Below are 19,264 nucleotides of genomic sequence, written 5' to 3'. Positions count from 1 at the left end.
TTCTTAATTTATATGTATTTATATATGCATATATATAAATACATGGGTGTTACATATACACAGGTAAATACCTCTGGTTTTTATATTTATTTTGAAACATGGATGTTTACATATACACACATATACTTATGATTTTTATTGTAATTAAAACATATTAAATGATGTGGTTCCATTGATATGGATTTAAATGGATATATATTTGGATATTTATTATTAAACCATATTGAAATGCTATGCAAATCCCTTGTGTCATGAAGAATTGTGATTTGCTGACCTTTAATAAATTACTTATGGGTATTTCCAAAAGATTCATAAGATGGTGCTGAGTTACATTCCAAATATTAAAAACGTATTATAACAATAATAATTTAGTCTTATGATAAGCCAGGATTACATTTGTGTTTCTTAACAGGAAAAGTTCCTTTCAGTTGTGGGAGTGACTACAATTACTTCTCAGTCAAGTTTTCTTCTAAGTTAGAAAGAGTAAATTCTGAATTATGAGTTAAAGGGTCGTAAATAAAGGCACCAATAGAAATAGTTTTTAAATTAATTATTTTTCATCTCTTCCTAAATTGCCATAGTGAACTAAATTATGAAGCTATTATAGATCTCTACAAGAGAAGTATTTAATTAAAACCTAAAAGTCATTTAAGCAAAATACACAAAAGACTATGAATATAAATTTTCTTGCTATGTTCATTATAAATTTTTATCAATTGGATAACCTTATAGTTCAGTATATGAGCTACTTTACTTACAGATTCAAATAATGCCTATACACAATTGTTTGTGTGTATTCATTACTATTTGCCCTTGCAAATCTGTGGAAAAGTAGAAATAAAACTAAGAAGTACTGCTTTGTTACTAATTTTCTCTTTCTAATATGTAAAAAGTAGGACTTAAGAATTTAACTGTGAAGATGAATAAATTAGAAGAAAATAAACACAAAAAAGTGATCGTACTGATCACACTCAAGTTTGTAATAGCATTGAAATAGATTTCAAATTGAAGGTGTGCGTGAACATAGTTGAACAGAAATGACAATTACATGGGCTGTCTGAGCAAAGCTGACAAAGCATTGGGCTTGTTAGATGCACCATCGATAATGACTTTGACATTCACTTGCACAGAAAGTGTTTAGGCAATGAGCCACAAATAAGTATTTTAAGTAGTCGGTTTATTTGATCACATTTCATATTTAGCACAAGTTGCAGATAATGCCAATGTTTTACTCTTAACATATTAACAAATCTTATAGAGTTTGTCTCTTGAATTTTTCCTAAGCCACTTCGTTGATATAGCATTTTTGCATTACTCCTTTTCCTCTTCTGTGATGCATACATGAAAGAATGTCAAGAATATGAAAATTTTTATAAAAGTTCAGTAATGTCTTAAACTCACTGTACCAGAACTTATCATTGAGGAAGAACAAGATAGTTCTGCACTTTAATGTCATTTATCTGGCATAAAATTAAACTTCTGTTAACACTGAAAAAATGTCTTTATTGAACCAAATGCCATTTAGTATAGGATGATATATAAGCCTGGTGTCTAAAGTACACTTTAGCAAATTCAGTGTCTATTATAACAGATGAGAAAAATCTTTGTTCAAAATTTCTGTGTTGCTATTCTACGAAGATGCAAGGTATTCTAGATTCCTATTCAGAAATCTCTCACATGAGAACTAGGGAAGATACTTGGTCATTAATAAATAAAAGGATTCCATGTGTTATCTCAAGGAATAAAAGAATATCTAGATTTTCCATGATTTCTCACTAATAGGTATATAATAGCAACCATAATAAACATAAAGCACTAATCTAGTCAAACTATCATGTTATCTAGGACAAGCTTCAATGTACCCTGTAGTGTCTCTATTTATATTTGAAGATCAACACTGTCATTTCTACATTTTTTAATAACAATCATAGGTGCTACCACAAGAGCGTAGGAAGGGTTGAAAAGAGTAGGTTAAACATCTCTTACGGTTTTGAAGTTTTGGATAGAAAAGAAAGACTTAGGCATAGATTGCCCCTATCACTATTTAGGAAACTGAATATATTTAAAGGAAAGAAAAGAAAATGGAAGTAGGGACATAACTTTTAAAACTGTTGATAATATAATTTTGTTTTCTAGCATATTTCCATTATTTTAAAGAATGAAAGAAGAAAATGTACCATTGCATTTTGCTAAATTCTGAGTTTGAAAGACTGAGAAATAAACAAACTGGTGCAAAGCCTGGCACTTCTTAGAAGAGCATAATGGGAAAAGTAAGAAGCACGTTCAGTGTGCTGAAATGTCTACAAACTAATATTCACTGAATAGATAAAGTAGAAGTAATAATGTTATAAATGTACAATACATAAATATTTCTACTATTATCTGAAATCCAGGGTAAAAACTGTTCTACAGAAGAGAGGTCATGAAAATCACTATAACAAAAACATCTCCAACTGAACATGGATGCATGAAGTGTAATTAAAATATAAGGTGACTGTTTAAGAGTTCATGAACAAAAATCAAATCGCATGGGTAATACTTGAAAGAATTAACAACAGGGATCTCCTCTTATTGAGAAGTCTTTGCATGTCAAAAGAAATGACAAACAAAGTGAGAAGATAACCCACAAATTGGGGAAAAAATCTTAACTAATAAGCAGTTAGCCAAAGGTCTGCTCTCTAGAATTTATAAAGAACTAAAGAACACTAGGGCCTCAAAATTTAAAGACCCAATCCAGAAATGGGCATCCGAAATGAACACACACTTCTCAGAGGACAAAATTAAAGAAGCAAATAAATATATGAAAAAATGCCCTGCATCACTAGTCATTCATAAAATGCAAATTAAAATAACACTGAGATATCATCTTACCCCAGAAAGAATGGCTATCATAAAGAAATCAACCAACAACTATTGATGACTGTTTAAATAAAGAAACTTATTGTAGTAAAAGACACAGCACTATTAACCCCTCCCAGAATCTCCTCTATTACGAATACACTTATCTCTTCTTTGTGTTTTCTGAAGTAGTTCTGTAAGGTTGTGTGTGTGCGTGTGTGTGTGTGTGTAAGTGTGAGTGTGTGTGTGTGTGTCTTTACGATGTATGATTAAAAAATACTGTAAATGCAGCTACAAAAATGTGATCCAATGAAACATAGGCTCAGAAAAGCATTAAAATACATTCTTATTCATCTTATTGACTGGATCTGGCATGATGTAACCTCTTTTTCTCCCTCAAAGTCGCAGTGCTCATAGAATGGAATTGGTTGATTGTTATGGATTGATTCGGGACATGGAGACAGGCACCATAGCGCAACTTGTGATAATACAAGTCATGAAATGGGCCTTCCTGCAGTGCTTTGGAAAGTGACAAAAATGTGTGTGTGAATCAAAAGGTGTATATTTTGAGGGAGATTGGTTGCAATGTGTCTTATTCTATAATAAAATCATCCGCTGGGGAGATGGCTCAGTAGAATAAGCACTTGCCTGGCAAGTGCAGGGTCCTGAGTTCAATCCCCGGTACCACAAAAACAAAAACAAACAAAAAATCCACTGTTCTGTTTAATAAAACCTCAGAGTACCATTCTGCCAGACTCAGCTTCCTCTGAGGCAGTTGTCATTTGAGACAGGTGAGTGAGAACAGGATGGCTCAATAGAAATAAGGGATGACCACGCCTACCTCTCAAAGAACATCATCTGAGTTTTGTGCATCGCCTGAGTTTTGTGACACTAAAATACCGACAAGCATAGTGTCAGCACTAATTAGTAACAGGAAATCACAGCTCAGGAAAGAATGACTCAGAAACATAGAAGCTAGCAAATGGATGGTGTGGTTGTTAAAGAAAGAAACTTAAAAATGATAACTAATGCCCATGATGAAAACTCAGAAAAAAAAAAGTATTCAGAAAGGAAAATGTCAGGAAAAAAGGAAAAGCAGGAGGAAATTTGTGAAGGTAGAAGAGAGCTTCAAAAATAAGAGGAAAAATACAGTTCTAAGGGTCAAAGTACACTAACATGGAGGAAGACTGATAAAAATCATATGCTACAAAAATTAAAGTAAAATTCATATACTAAAAGCTGGAAATATTTGAGCAAACCACAGCAGAACTACTTGAGTTGCAAGAAACTGCTATTTTCAAAAGCATGTTGGCAATAAAAGATATAGAAGAATATATTTTGTAGAACTGATTTTAAAGATAATCATCAAGTTTATAAAATCTTGAGTTTTGGAAATTCTTCAAAAACATATTTGGCTAAAAATTGCTTAAAATTATGTTCAGGAAATTATAAATGTTGTATAAAACATATAAGATCAAATTTATGAAATGTAAATAGTGTTAATTAATTGCAATTTCATTTTAATTAAGTTAGTAAAGCACTATTAAGTTCTTGAAATGTGTGTAAATGTAACGTAGTATACTATTAAGGGTGAGCTATTTCTTTCAAGAGAGGAATAAAAGCTAAAGATTGTTTTCTTGCTATGAATAATTTTATGCACTAGAGTAATATCAGGAGAAATAATAAAAATTATGAGTACTTTGCTTAGTGACCCACAGTAAATAGATAACTTTTTTTATTGTATCTGCTTGTGTATTATCAAGTTAGATATTTTTTCGCAAAACATGAAACATGAAAAATACTGTAGACAGAAAATGATTTCAGTTGAAACAAAGTCAGGGAAACCGGTTCTAAGTACTGGTAATCTCAGGGTCATGTAGTAACATTTTGGATCAATTATTATCCATTTAATAATGGATACTTTGAAAATACTTTATAGCTCATTGTCGTTTCACAGAGAACCGTAATAGTATAGTGGATCTATAATAGATCACTAACCATAATCAACAGTGTGCTTAAGAACTCGCTTATTTTGATTTTTATTAAGCGGCATATTTCTTTGTTCAGTGGGGAAACCGAATGAGTGCACAGCTAGGTGTAGTCTCGTAAGAATAAATGCTCTGGCTGGGGAGATAGCTCAGTGGAATAAGTGCTTGCCTGCCAAGTGCAAAGTCCTGAGTTTGTTCCCTGGTATCACAAAAGAAAAAAAAAAGAAAGAGAGAGAGAGAGAGAGAGAGAGAGAGAGAGAGAGAGAAAGAAAGAAAGAAAGAAAGAAAGAAAGAAAGAAAGAAAAGAAAACGAAGAAAGAATAAATGGTTTTACCCAGGAATAACACTGTGTAGAGCAGTATTAGCTTGGGTTATGAACCCAGTAAATTTCGCAATTTTTAGTACTTCTCCCCTCTTAACTCTGAACTGTTTTTATCAACTATACTGGGCATTAAATAATACAAAATATTTAATTCTCCTTATAAACTGAGGTTATTCATCCCAGTAATGGTATGCACTGATAAAGAATCATCTTCTATACTATTTTCAGTATTTTTTTTCCTATTAAAGAAACAACACGTGAATGATTGTCTTCAACCCATGTTTGCCCCACATGAATGTTCTTGTGAAGAGCGCTTTGCAGGAGGCTTCTCCACGACAGTGACCTTCAAAACATGCTGCCCCTCTAGGTTCTTAATCTCTAGTTTTCTTCTTCCCTGAGTTGGGGCAGAATGATCACAATTCTGAGGTCAGTTTCAGGCATACTTCCTCACACCTGAGACACAATCCGTGGCCCCACAACCTCAAGGAGGACAGGTGCGTTTTGGCTTTCACTTATGCTATGGAGAGTTGCGTGCGCTCCTGGCTGGCTCCGAGGCAGGGCAGCATGACAGAGAGGCACGCAGCGGAGAAAGAGCGCATGCGTGGCAGTGGACATTAAAGGTCCGCAGAGCAGAATGGGGTGCACCGTTCCGGGCTGTGGTGCCTTGAACCCTCCTCAAAATAGTCTCCCCTCCCAATACCACACGTAACTACAAACCCATCAGTGCACCAATCCACTGTTGGTGTCATGCATCCATGATCTGCCCTCCTCCACAGGTCCCTAGCTGTGGGTGCTTGAGGCTTTAGGGGAGCACCTAGAAATAAACCTTTACAGTCTCATCCCAGATTCTCATTCCCCCTTCTTTCTTTTCCTATTATCTCTCTTCCACTTTAAACCAGTGATGAACTCCAGTCATTCTGGATTTACTTCAGAGCTCCAACTCACAAATCTCAGAAATGAGATTTAAGACATAAAAGGCTTTGTGTTAAAGTGAAAACAAAAAATAAACAAACAAACAAAAACAATGTCTTCAATGATCTGAAAGTACAAGATTCCTAAGACGTGTGATTTTAATTCATGTTCAATAAAATTGAAGGACTAGGTTTGCAGTGGGCCATTATGATGACACATTATTCTAAGAGTATTATTGTAGTAATATCAACGTGTTTGACAAAATCGAATATCCAAGAGAAAATGACTCTTTTCCTTTCCATCAACATATTTAAGTAAAAACAGCTTTCATAGCATTTGCTTCTACAAAAACAAAAATAAAGTACAGAAATGGAATAATTGTAGACTTCTGTGAAAAAAAAATTCTTCCACAGAAAATGGATATATAAAAGTATTACTCCATAGTAAATGAACTAATTAGAAAGAGATCTATTTGTGTCATTAGCAGAAGTATTTTAATGCCCTATTTTATGCTAATGTTGTACATCAAAACACACGGAATGGTGATGTTTAAAGCAATAGTATTATAATGATAGCTTATTTCAAGAAGCATATTTTAACACAACTTTATGATCATTTAAAACATCACATGTGTTATTGCTGTAGATCTACTGAGTCAGTGAGTTTCAGGGCTCAGCCCCAGGCGGAGCAGAGCGCATGAGTGGCCTCAGGACCTGGAGGCCCATCTCTATCCTTTGCTGTCCACCCTCCCTCACCTTGGGGTTTCCTCTTTCTGTGAGCAGCATGCACAGTTTTTGGTCTTGACATTTAAGGTCCAAACAGAGGTGGCCACACTGAGTGCTAAACTGAGTGCTGAGCACACTAAAATATGCCATTATAATTAAAATCAAAATTGGTTTTATAGTGTGCAAAGTTTAAGGGATTATTAGTAATCCTGATATTTTGTCTCAGGACAACCAGTTGTATTTTTTTCCCAAAATACTGAGGCTCAGCACTCTTCACTCAACCCTGTCCATGGTCAAAAGGACCACCAATGCTTTCTATTTTTCTTCTACTGATATAGATAATGAACCACATCAGAAAACTTCCTTCACATTTTAGAAGAAAAGGAAGGTAAAAACATAAATTCTCTCCTGAATGTTAATCTATACATGATCTTTAGTGGTATGGCTAAATCTGAAAAATATGTAAGATATAATGGTACACTGTTGTCATCACAGGGTATATAGCTTATATTTTGATTGACACAGGCTCTGTCCTTCTATATTTGTCAGGATATTTAAAATATCTGGGTTTGGCATTTATATAACAAGATACTTATAAGCTATTATTTGGAAATAACAGTACAGTCCCATGTAGGACAAATGTGCCTTTTCTTCACATTCTTAAAAAAATAAGCTTTTCAACTTTAAAATTTACTGAGAGGAAGACAAAATTTAAGGTGACATATTTGCCCAATCATTTCTTATGTTACAGATTATAGTTAGAATATAAACAGATAATATGCAAACACAAACAATAAATTATTTGACACAATAGTTTTGTGAGCTTTTCTTCTCTAGCACAAAGAACTGGCTTTTCTGTAGTTTATCCTTAATGTAATGAAGATAACATTATGATCTCATATATATAATTCTTTACATAAATTTAAGTCATTTCATCTCAAATACAGTGTTTTCACTCTTCTTTGAAAATAGAATTATTTTCACAGACACTTATTTACAAAATAAGGTTGTCCAAGGTAATCAAACTGGAGCAACTCAGTGGTTGGCACCTGAGTCCCCAGATCATGGTGCAGCTGAACTGTTAAAAATTTGCACAAAAGAGTAAAATGCCATAGGGACAAAACAGTAATAGCACTTATCAGTTGCAACTAATTAAAATATCCTGTTTTTCTAGCAGGAAATTGTCACAAACATTTTTGAGTGTGTGTGTGTGTGTGTGTGTGTGTGTGTGTGTGTGCTCTGAGATCTGAATCCAGGTTCTCCCTAACATCCCTAGCCTATTGTTTAATCTTTTATTTTGAAACAGGATATTGCTAAATTACTAGATTTTCCAGATTAAAATTGATTTATAGTTCTCCTGGGTCAGCCTCCAGAGTGCTGGGATTGCAGGCATTCTCCACCATGCATGCCTCACCATAGTATCATAAGATTGCTCATAACATTTGGTTATGTGGAATGAAAGTGTAAGTCTAAGGTTGACTTTCATATGAATGTATGTTGCATCTTTATGTGGAATAGCAAAAGAAATGCATAAGCTTAATTTGAAAGCATCTTAGAAGATCTAGCATAAGGGCAGTCACATCTACTTCACTCATGAGCAATGGATTCATTTTCCCTGCTGAACCATGCCCAATACCTATGTGGCTTAAGAATGCCATAAAGCATATTTATATAACTCTGAACTTGAAGTATTCATTCTTTATATTATCTTATCATTTTCAGTGTGAATGGAGACTACTGTTTGCAGATACCCAATATAATCAACAAAAGTGATAGGATGTCACTTTCATGACAAAGTCAGAGAGATTTTACAGAGGTAATTAATACCCCCACACAATAGATTATTTTTAAACCAGATCTAAAAGGATCATTTCTTCCCCTGAAACAAAAGACTGGGCCTTCCCTGAGATGTGAGAGTCCAAGTAATAGTTAATTTCCTAAGTGGCTATATGAGATCACAGACCATAAATGAGGAGCTGTGTGCCTGCATTGCTGAGGGGAGCTTCCATCTGACAATCCACCAGGCTTCATGGAGCTTAGTCATATATCTACAAGGAAGCAAATTGTGCTGAAAACATGCATAAGTGTGGAAGTGGGTTTGTTTCCCCAGTAGAACCTCTGAATGAGTATACGGCCCAATCAACACTGACTGTTGCATTTGATTTCTGTAGGAGAAGATCTAGCTATTGGGTGGAAGGAATGGAATTTGAATACAAATAGATTCAGAAATAATATATGGCTACTGCTTAAAGGTGTTACACTTGAGTAATTATTGTTCATCACAACAAAACTAATACATGATTTTTTTATGGGCAGAATATATTTATTGAGAGAAAGAAAGCTCCTGTCCAAGAGAGGGACAGGAGGGGGGCCGAAGCGGGTAGTTCCCCACATGATTGTTTTAAAAAGAGAAAAGAACTTCAGGAAAGTGGTATTATCTAGGGTTAATTGAGGTTCATGCCAAAGTGGTCAATTTCAGAATAATTGCTTATTAATCTTGCCTCAAATTTTAGTGGATCTGTCTCTATAGTTTTTCTTCAGTATGCATTCTTCTAAAGTTTGTCTTAAGGGCCAGAGAGAGAGTTCACTGGAATAAGTGCTTGCCTGGCAAGTGCAAGGTCCTGAGTTCAATCCCTGGTACTGCAAAAATAAATAAATAAATAAATAAATAAATAAATAAATAAATAAATAAAATCTGTCTTATTTTATAAAAAATATTTTGAATGCAATCTATTTTGTGTTTACTCAGTCAATGCACTTCTCTGCTCAGCACCATATTTCTGTATATTTGAGTGTGCTACTGACACACAGCAGCATTTGATTACTATGGAGGGTTCAATGTGAAGTCTACAAAATGTGCTGTCTGCCTTAACAGCAGCATTCAGACTCTTGGGAACTGTGTTGTGGGAAAGAAGCAAATGCTAGTTCATGGCTCTAGGGAGTATATTCCCTTGTAATATTAAAGGTTATTTAACATAAGAGAACTGCATTTTTTAGGGCCATTGAGATAACTCAGGGGTATAAGCAACTGCTTGGAAAGTGCAAGGTCCTGAGTTCAGCCCCATTACCAAAGCCAAAACACAAACACACACAAACAAAACCATGCAAACAAACAAAAAGATAAATTTTGGGGTGGGAGAGATAGTTCAGCAGTTTAAGCAACTGCCTGGCAAGCAAAAGGACCTGGGTTTGATCCCTGGTATCACATACCATGTCACTATGTTGGCCGCTGAAACCAGACATGGTGGTGCATGCCTGTAATCCCAGTGCTTGGGATGCTGAAACAGGAGGATCACTACAAGTCTGAGCTGTATAGTGAGACCCTGTATCAAATAAATAAAGTATTAAAAACAAAAAATAAATAACTGTATTTTTTCTACCTGTCTCAGTTTACCCTTCTCACTCAGAGTATTTCCATTAGTGATGTGCATGAGAGTATTTGAGAAGTATGTTCTAGATGCATATGAATGATCTGAAACTTTTAAAGTTATTTAATAATGATTTGATATTAGTCAGACATTAAAATTTTAGATTGAAGAAGCTAAGTGTAATGATGACAGTCTTGAGGCCTACATGGCAAAGCCACTCATTCTTCAAGGATTACAAAAGATATAATTTAGAGCCCAGGTTCAGGACTCAAAACCCATCTGCAGCTGCCCTCTTTTCATCAGGAGCACTTATTATGCGCTTCTTCACTGATGCATTGTTTTGTGCACTTATGTCTTGTACCATCTGGGTCATCTAGTCTACTCATTCATGTTACAGGTTTCAGGGTAATGTCTCACCTTCTGTTGACCCACTGTTCGCTCACCGTGTGATTCTGCATCTCTGTCTCCATCTTCAGGGAATCCTACCAGAGCACAAAATAACCCGTGTGGCCACTTCTTACTTCTAAAAACCTAATGACTACCTTGCTTGCAATGGCAAAGCAGTTTCCTCATTTTATAGCCTTGATTTTCTCTTTTTGAAAAGATGCTTTTGCCCTCTGTATAACTCTTATCTATCCATTTATTTATTTATGGCACCAGGGATTGAACTCAGGACCCTGTGCTTTCCAGGCAGGTGTTTATCCTGCTGAGCTAACTCCCTGGCCCTTGTGTCTATTTTTTAATCTTCCAAATTTTCATAATTCTTAGTGCTTTAATAATATTGGTTGTAGGACTATTTTGATCTTTCATTAATGAATTTATTCATTCTTGAGCATTAAAAACACATACCAAAAGCACCCCATAAATCAAGCACTGGAGCAAGTGCTATGAATATGGAAAGAATATTTGCCTATCTTTACAGATTTTGAAGGGTGCAGATGTTAAATGTTTCTCACCTTCTATCTACATTATTCACTGGCCTATTAAATTACTTCCTATTTCTCTTTGTAGGAAGAAATCTACCAGGGAAACTTTTTCCTCTCTGCTTGGCATAGAACATTTCCCACTTTCCTATAGATTAACTGCATTCAGCCAGTTTCCCCTAATTTAGGGCCAATCTATCCATGATATGAAGGAGGCATACACAGGATCCCATTTGATCAAGTGGAAAGTATTTACTGCACACAGAGTGATTTCCAGGCAGATCCGCCCAGTGAATATTTGTACTAAGAATTGTGGTGTTATATAAAACCAGAAAAGAAGTAAAATGATTAGCCTAGTCCAGGAGAAATTCTCATTTTGAAATTTGAATTACATAGGAAATTTTAGTAATTATTTTTAAACCAAATTGGCAAACAATTGAAAGGAATTGGGATTGTGCTCAATTTGAGATAATGGAAGATTTCCCAGTAGGACTCTGTTCATTGTTTTGCAATTTTTTAGTTCTAATATTTAAAGGCTTTCCCCATAGTCTTAGCTTCTAAATATATAATTAGAGAATTAATTCTGACGCTTTGCCATCTGAAGACTGAATTCTCTATCATGACCAGCTCCAGATTTTCAAGTAAAGAACAATTCCATCTACCTCTTCCCCTATGAATTAACAGAGGCTTACAAAATTACATTACTTTTCTCTCTGGACTTTGGGTTCACATGTGCTTCTTTGTACAACTCTGAATTTCTGAAAAATTATTTATTCTGACATGAAGAAAAATGTAGGCTTTATCTGACACTCCAGAGAAGAGGTGTACAAGAAATGGAGTTCACAGAAAAATCTCATCAACCAAGTTACATGTCCTTTTTTCCTCTTCATCCAAATTTCTTTTCATCTACCCCATTGCTACAAGTCAGTTTGCATGGCCACTTCCCTACAGGTTCTAGCCTCAAACCTTCACACCTCCAACCCCACCGCTAGGTTTTCAAATAAAATGTGAGACAGGTTTTCATACATGCATTCAGAATAGTGCCTTCTTTTCTTTTTAAGTTCGCATACTTGCACTGTGGTAGATTAACTGATCGTCAACGTGTAACACCCAGCTGAACTGAATCAGCATGGTGCTGGGTGTGCATGGCCCACCTGAAGATTGTTGCATGAAAGTGAAACAGGAGGTGAAAATGGTGTGCTATTGATCCTCTTGGAACTTGTCATGCTGGAACTCTGCTGTTCTTATCAGAGGAGCTAGAGTCCTAACTGTCACTGAGTTTGGTTACACTCTTATCCAGGAGTTCTAGCCCTTAGCTTGAGCATTGCTTCCTGATGCCAGTGCAGATACCTCAGTCTGCTGGCATAGATCCTTCATCCCACTGGCACAGACCTTCTAGCTTCCAAAACTGACCTTTGAGTCTTCCCAGAGCAGATTCTTGATATTGACTTGCATGAGACATTGTATTGGGCTTTAGGTCTCCAACTGGACTCATGGAGGACACAGCCATGGGCTCTAGGTCTTCAGCTGGACTTATGCAGGACGCTGACATGGGATCTAACCTTCAGCTGGGTTCTTTGGGTCTCTAATGTGTGGGTAGATTCCCCTCACTCTTTTGCATTTGACTTGACTGTGTATTATAAAATAATCCTGTAAATCTGTGTCCTATATTAAATCTTTTCCCTTGTAAACCCTGACTACAATAAGCATGAAATCAGAATGTTTAAGAGAGCATATTTTACATATTTCAATTGGAAATTTATAGATCTCAGAGATTATAGACTCTCTAAAATATATTCTAGTATATAAGCCAAGTTCATAAACAGTTTTCTGCTTTGAATATTTACTTACATTTTGGTGTTCTCCAAAGTACAATATTTATGCTTATCCTTAAAAGAGTATCAAATTCATTAAGTAAACATATTACATATTATGTTCATATACAAAGATGTCAGTGTTTCCATATGAACTTTACACTATTATGTATTGAATGAAATATATTATCATAGGGAAACAGCAAAAATAATGAAGAACTAAATTTGTGTTATATAATGGCACCATATTCCTTTAAACTCTAGTAAATAAATTTCATTGTTAGTGCTCAAATATCTTAAAAGGATTAGTCTTCATGACTTCTAACAGTGACATTTAATATGTGCTACTTCATTGATACTAGGTCATAAGAGAAAACTTTGTTCTCAAATTCTATGTCAAGACTTACCTGACTATGGTCTTTCTGTAAAAATATTTCTGCTTCACTCCACAGTTTCTTCATAATTAACATAAAAATTCATTAAATATTTTACCATAAATCCTATGCAGATTCATAATCCAGTTTATCTCAAGACATTCATCAGTGAAGAAGGAAATGCTATCAACTTCACTGAGTTTTGATTGGATTAAATAAAATAGTATGGACATGGAATGTGTATTGAAGTGTGTGGAGTAGGCAAGCTGCTTCAGAACTCCTGCAAATGCTCATGTCTCACTCATGCAGGCAGCTAGAAGGAGATGAGAACTCGGTGCATTATGTTTTGCATTGGTTTATCAGGAAGCACATAAGCACTTCAAATGTAATTACCTTTGCTTCAAGATGGGCTTGCTGGGTAACTTCCACTGCCCAGAATTGCTGATTTGTTTCATTAGAGGATTTTTTTTTCCTTTCTCTTTTCTTCCCCTTATCTTTAATAAGTCATATTAGGATGCACAGGAAAGGTGGTATGGACTTCCCTGTTGATCCGTAGTGTGTCAAAGGATTAACTATGAAACAAAATTGCTATTTCTCCCTTTTCACACAAGAGCCATCCATTGAGTGGGGAGAGAGGCAGATCCTTTCCCAGAGCACCATAGCGTGCCGTGAAATATTGGTATTTGAATTAGAGTCTAATCAGGCGAAGCAGACAAAGTGACGTGTTTCAGCCTTGTCTTTTTTGTAGCCAATTACCCCAGACTCCTAGTGTTCATGTCTTCCATGTACTTTCTTTAATTAGCACTTTAATAGCTTGGCTTCAGAGAGTTGGTTCAGGAGAGAACTTTCCCAAAGCTGCCAAATGGTCACAAGCAGGAGGTGATTAAATTTAGTCTCAAGCACTAGGCATCTGCATGCATTCTTTGTGTCACAGTGTGCTTTTCAAGATGTGCTCCCAATAACTCCGGACCAGAAGGATGTGACGCTGTCAGTAAATGCACTTGGGAGAGGTGTCTGGCATCATTAACCACTGTCTGTGGACTATTGATTCAGATCAATTTTCATAATAAGGTTCTTGACTCTCCATTAAACACTGGTTTATGTTGTATTGGGAAGAAAAAACATTTATGCCCAGATTATTGTTTTGTTAGCTTTGAACTAGGAGAAGCAAAAAAAATGCTATGTTTTAACTTTTTATTAGCTCTTCATCTGTTAATTATCAATGTGCCTCATTAGAACAGTCTCTGTTTAGAGGTTTAACCCTTTTCATTATATATAGTGATTCAATTTCAAGCAAATTTTGTTGAAAACCAATAATTAAGGCAAGGAGAAAACCTCTTATTATGCATCTCAAATAATATGATATAGTAACTTTCATAATATAATATTAAAAAATACAGCCTCCATAGAAATATGGTGAGTTGGTGAGTTTTATTTTCTTTATATTTAACATTCATGAAAATAAGATAAACAATATAATAAATTGACAAAGGATAATTTTTAGTTTAATTGCTTGGAAGTCAGTAATTGTCCATATTACTATTAACGGCATGTAAAATATATAATTTCCCACTTACACAATGCTTGTCCTTCTCTTTTTTTGTTACCAGGGATTGAACTCAGGACCCTGCGCTTGCCAGGCAAGGGCTTAATCTACTGAGCTATCTCCCCAGCCCCATAATGCTTGTCTTTCTATAAAATATAATTTTCATTAAATATGTTGCGTGTTTGCTTTAACAAGTTAATATATCTAACTTCTTTGTTTGAGTCAATTTGTTTCTCACTTAGTATTTATACATAGCATATTTAATTTTTTAAAAAGTCCTTAGGTTAAAGCTTTATGAAAAACTCCAGCTTTCTCATATAAAATTCAAGTAATCAAATGTATATTTTTAAAGGTCAATTTAAAATTCAAAGTTTGTTTAAAATTTAGTTACTCGGTCTGCGTAAGAAAGCTCATGTTGTAGGTAATTGGAATGTTCTCTTTCTCAGTTCAGAATTGTTGAGGGCAATCCTGTATAATTTGGGGGGAGGGAAAATCACTTCCTAATTAAATTATGACTAGAGAATGTCTGCGATGGCAGGGCGGTATGAGGAAATGTAACGCTGTAGTTCTTCTGTTATAGTCCAGGCTCCCGCGTCCCACGATGCTGTGAGTCTTCAGGGCAAACTCTTATCAGCTGAAGACCTCTGCTTCCTTGAGAAGTGAGTACTAATTTTTAAAAAAAATTGTTTTACTTGAGGTGAAGGACAAACTTCTTATTAACCTGCCATCTCTCTGCACCGCCCGCATCAGCATAACATCCTTCTTAATTTATGATCACCTCCTCCCTCTGAGTCGTCCGAAGCGATCCACACCAATGTAAGATTCTTCTCAGAGTAAGCCCACTGCCACCTTCTGACCCATCTCACGGTCCCCTCACCATTTTCCTTCACAAAAATGTGCTCAGTAAGTACTGAGGTCTGACTGCCTCACAGCCTTTTGCTCCTCGTAAACAATTCGCTATCTTAGATCCTCAGTGTATCGTCATTTTATTTTGCTTTCTTGGTGTCTTAATACGTTGCAGGAGCAGGAGACTGGGGCCTACTACAGGGGTCCCCAGTAGAGAATCCTCTGAAGATCTTTGTAATGGGAATGTATACAGGCCTGGCTGTTCTGTTGGACAGTGAAAATTATAAATGAAATTAATATGAAGGAGGATTTTAAGTGTTGATAATGACTTTATAAGTTAAAAATTATGCTTTCATTTTATAATGATGAAATAATTACATTCAGAAAGAAACCACATTTCAGAAAAAGTAAAGAAAAATGTGAAAATTATGCCATAGTATATATACTATAGCTTGACTAATATTGTTTATGAATATATATATATATATATATATATATATATATATGATCTTGTATGATGCTATATGAAACTGACTTTTTCACTGTAACATTATATTTAAATATGATACTAAAGCAATGTAGATAGGATGTAGGTATTGGCCATGGAATATAACTCCAGCATATGAAGTGTGAGGCTAGATTTAATAATAAACAGAACAATGGCTAAGTTTAATTTGCTACTAGCTCATGCCACGCACTATCCTCCTTCATGTGTTAGCTCTTACAAACCCCTTTGAAGTGCCTGCTTTATCTTTCTCAACACTCAGAATAATCCTGTGTGAGAAACCCAAAGCTTAAAAGGAATGAGCTGTCTGATGAATGTGACTCAGCTAGTTAGGGATAAGGCTAAGACTCTTCACTTGATGGGAGGCGATGCTCACACAGTGTTTAAGCATGCTGATTTTAAATCCTTACAGTGATGGATATTGAGAACTTTATGATATAAGTAGGATAGTGTTTACTATCATTTAATGTTCATTTTAAGGAGTTAGCAAATTGTTTTCTTAGGGTAACATTTTAAGTATAATTTATATTGGAATATTTTCTCCCAGATAAGCCACACTCACTGGTAGGCACAGATCAGTATACAGATCATACCTGTTTCTCCAGGTCCTTAAGTATGCTGTGTATTGATGCTTTGTATGTGGGTATTGAAGATTCTAGGATCACAACTTGCTCAGGAAAATCATAGAGCAAATGAATCTTATAGTGTAGATCATTGTCATGCTTGTATCTAGATGTCCCCCAAAGCCTCATGTACTTACAGGTGGGCTTTTTAGAGGTGGCTGGTTCTGGCATGTGTGAATATGAATTGAGATTGTGAGATATCTGGTTTATTCTGGATTAGATTAATACACGTCTGGGTGTGGCTTAATGGATTTACTGAAGAGGTAAGCCCCATCCTGAATATGGGTGGCAGAAATCAATAGGTTTATGGCCTGGATGAAACACAAAAGGACAGAAAAAAGGCAGGCTTTGTTGCCTTTCACCTGCCCTACCATGAACTTTCTCCTCTCCAATGCCCCTTTATCATGCTGTCCTGACTCAGAGCTAGGTGACTGGGACTGAGCTTCTCCAAACTGTGAACTAAAATAAATGTTTTTCCTTTAACTTGTGGGTGTGGAGTATTTTTTTGTGGCAAAAAAATAACTAAGACAGACATTACTACTTTCTATTGTAGACTTGAAAGATATGTAACCCATTTATTTTGGAATATAAAGAAATGATCACTTATTTTGAAAGCTATGCAAATATTGGACTACAATGTAAAGATTGTTGGCAATGATGGAATGAACATTTATGGTCACATATATTTATTTTTTCTAAGTTTCTAAAGCTTAGATATTAGATGTTTTAGAAATAAAGGACACATTTTACATTAATTTTATGTCCTACAATATTATTGTGTGACATTGAATATTGTCAAATGTTTCCATAGCTAGCATTACTTTCTTTTAAAATATATATTTTTTATTTGGACAGATAATTTTAGGTTCAAAGAAAATTCAGAATAAATATGCAAATAATTTCTCATCCATCCTTCAGATTTCCCAATTGGAAGCATCCACTGCCTCCTTTCAACAGACAGAAAGATCTCTATATTATACATTGTTGGGGGAGTGGCAGCATGTACTATGTTACAGAATTACTGTCATGAGATATGTAAATGTTCCTGAAAGCCGGGATATTTTTATATAACCACTTCATGCTTTTAAAATCAGAAGTTTATATAAACATCCTAATATCTAATCTATAGAACTTTTACAAATTTCATCAGGCATTTTCATTCTGTCATTCATAGGAACATTCTAAGTCATTCCTTGCACATATTTTCATGTCATTTTTGCCTTCTTCAATCACAAAAGTTGCTCAGTCGTTTTAAATCGGGTACGTAATGAACAGCCATTTGTAGGAAAACTTTCAGTATTGTTGAATTTTTTTTGCTGAGAATAAATTGCAATGGTACTGTGTTCTTGTCAGTGATTACTTCCTGAGGTGTGAGATTACTGTGTTCCATTTCCAGTGATGTCAACCTTGGTCAAGTGGAGGACCAGCCTATTTGTTGAGAGGGTCATATTTTTTCTTCGTAAATACTATGATTGTGGAGTGAAACTTTGAGTAAATGAAAATATTCTACTAGTCTCTAACATTTCATCTCCAATTTTACTGTATATTGATAATTTTATTTTATTTTATTTTATTTTTTATGTATTTAGTACACGATCTATAGGATCTCACAACACTGATCGGACTCATAGTGATCCTTCCTGTTTTTCAGCTTCCCAAGCACTGGAATCACAGGCGCGCATCACCATACCCAGTCTCATTCACTGTCTCGGTGCGCCAGGGGGCTAATTTTAGCTTTAACTATTGTCTAAATGTTTACTGACTAATGATTTTATTTCTTCTACATTGATTTATTATGCTTATAGAAAGTTCCTGTTCTCTTCACTACAACTGCTAGTCCTCATCAATTAATGTGTAGACTCTTACGATTGTTTATGCTAAACACAGGGTTACAATTCTCTTAAAGTTTTCAATGAAACTAGTGTCCCAGGCTTGAACCATAATAACTACTGTATCCAACTCCTGTGTCCTGTGGGTGTATGTTACATAATGTTGGCAACAATACGTTTCATAGTCTCCCTATATTTTTCCAATATAATCCTAGAATTAGTCATTCCTCTGAAATTTTTGTAGTGCATAACAAAATTTGGAAGGGCCAGTCAAATTGTTTAGCGGATTAAAGCACCTGCAAGCAGGCGCTGAGTCCAGGGGTTTGATCCCCAGGCCTGCCATGCCGACCCCGCCCTTCCTGGGGTGTGCTGAGACAGCAATTAAGACTGGGCGTGGTGGTGCACACCTTTAATCCCAGCTCTTGGGAGGCTGGAAACAGGTGGATCACTATGAGTCCGATGTAGTAGTGAAACCCTGAGCACCCTGAAGACCCCTTAAAAAAAAAATTTAGAGCCCAAGGTCAAGCTGTAGGCTGCTCATTTGAGTTGCATACAATTGTGTATCAGACCTTTAATTACACAGATCCAGGAGATAAGTCTATTGATAAGCAGAAGAATATATTTTTCATATATTCTTTCATATATATATAT

Source organism: Octodon degus, unplaced genomic scaffold (genome assembly GCF_000260255.1).
Source record: "Octodon degus isolate 3935 unplaced genomic scaffold, OctDeg1.0 scaffold00338, whole genome shotgun sequence".
Classification (NCBI taxonomy): Eukaryota; Metazoa; Chordata; class Mammalia; order Rodentia; family Octodontidae; genus Octodon; species Octodon degus.
Note: the sequence above shows the minus strand (reverse complement) of the source record.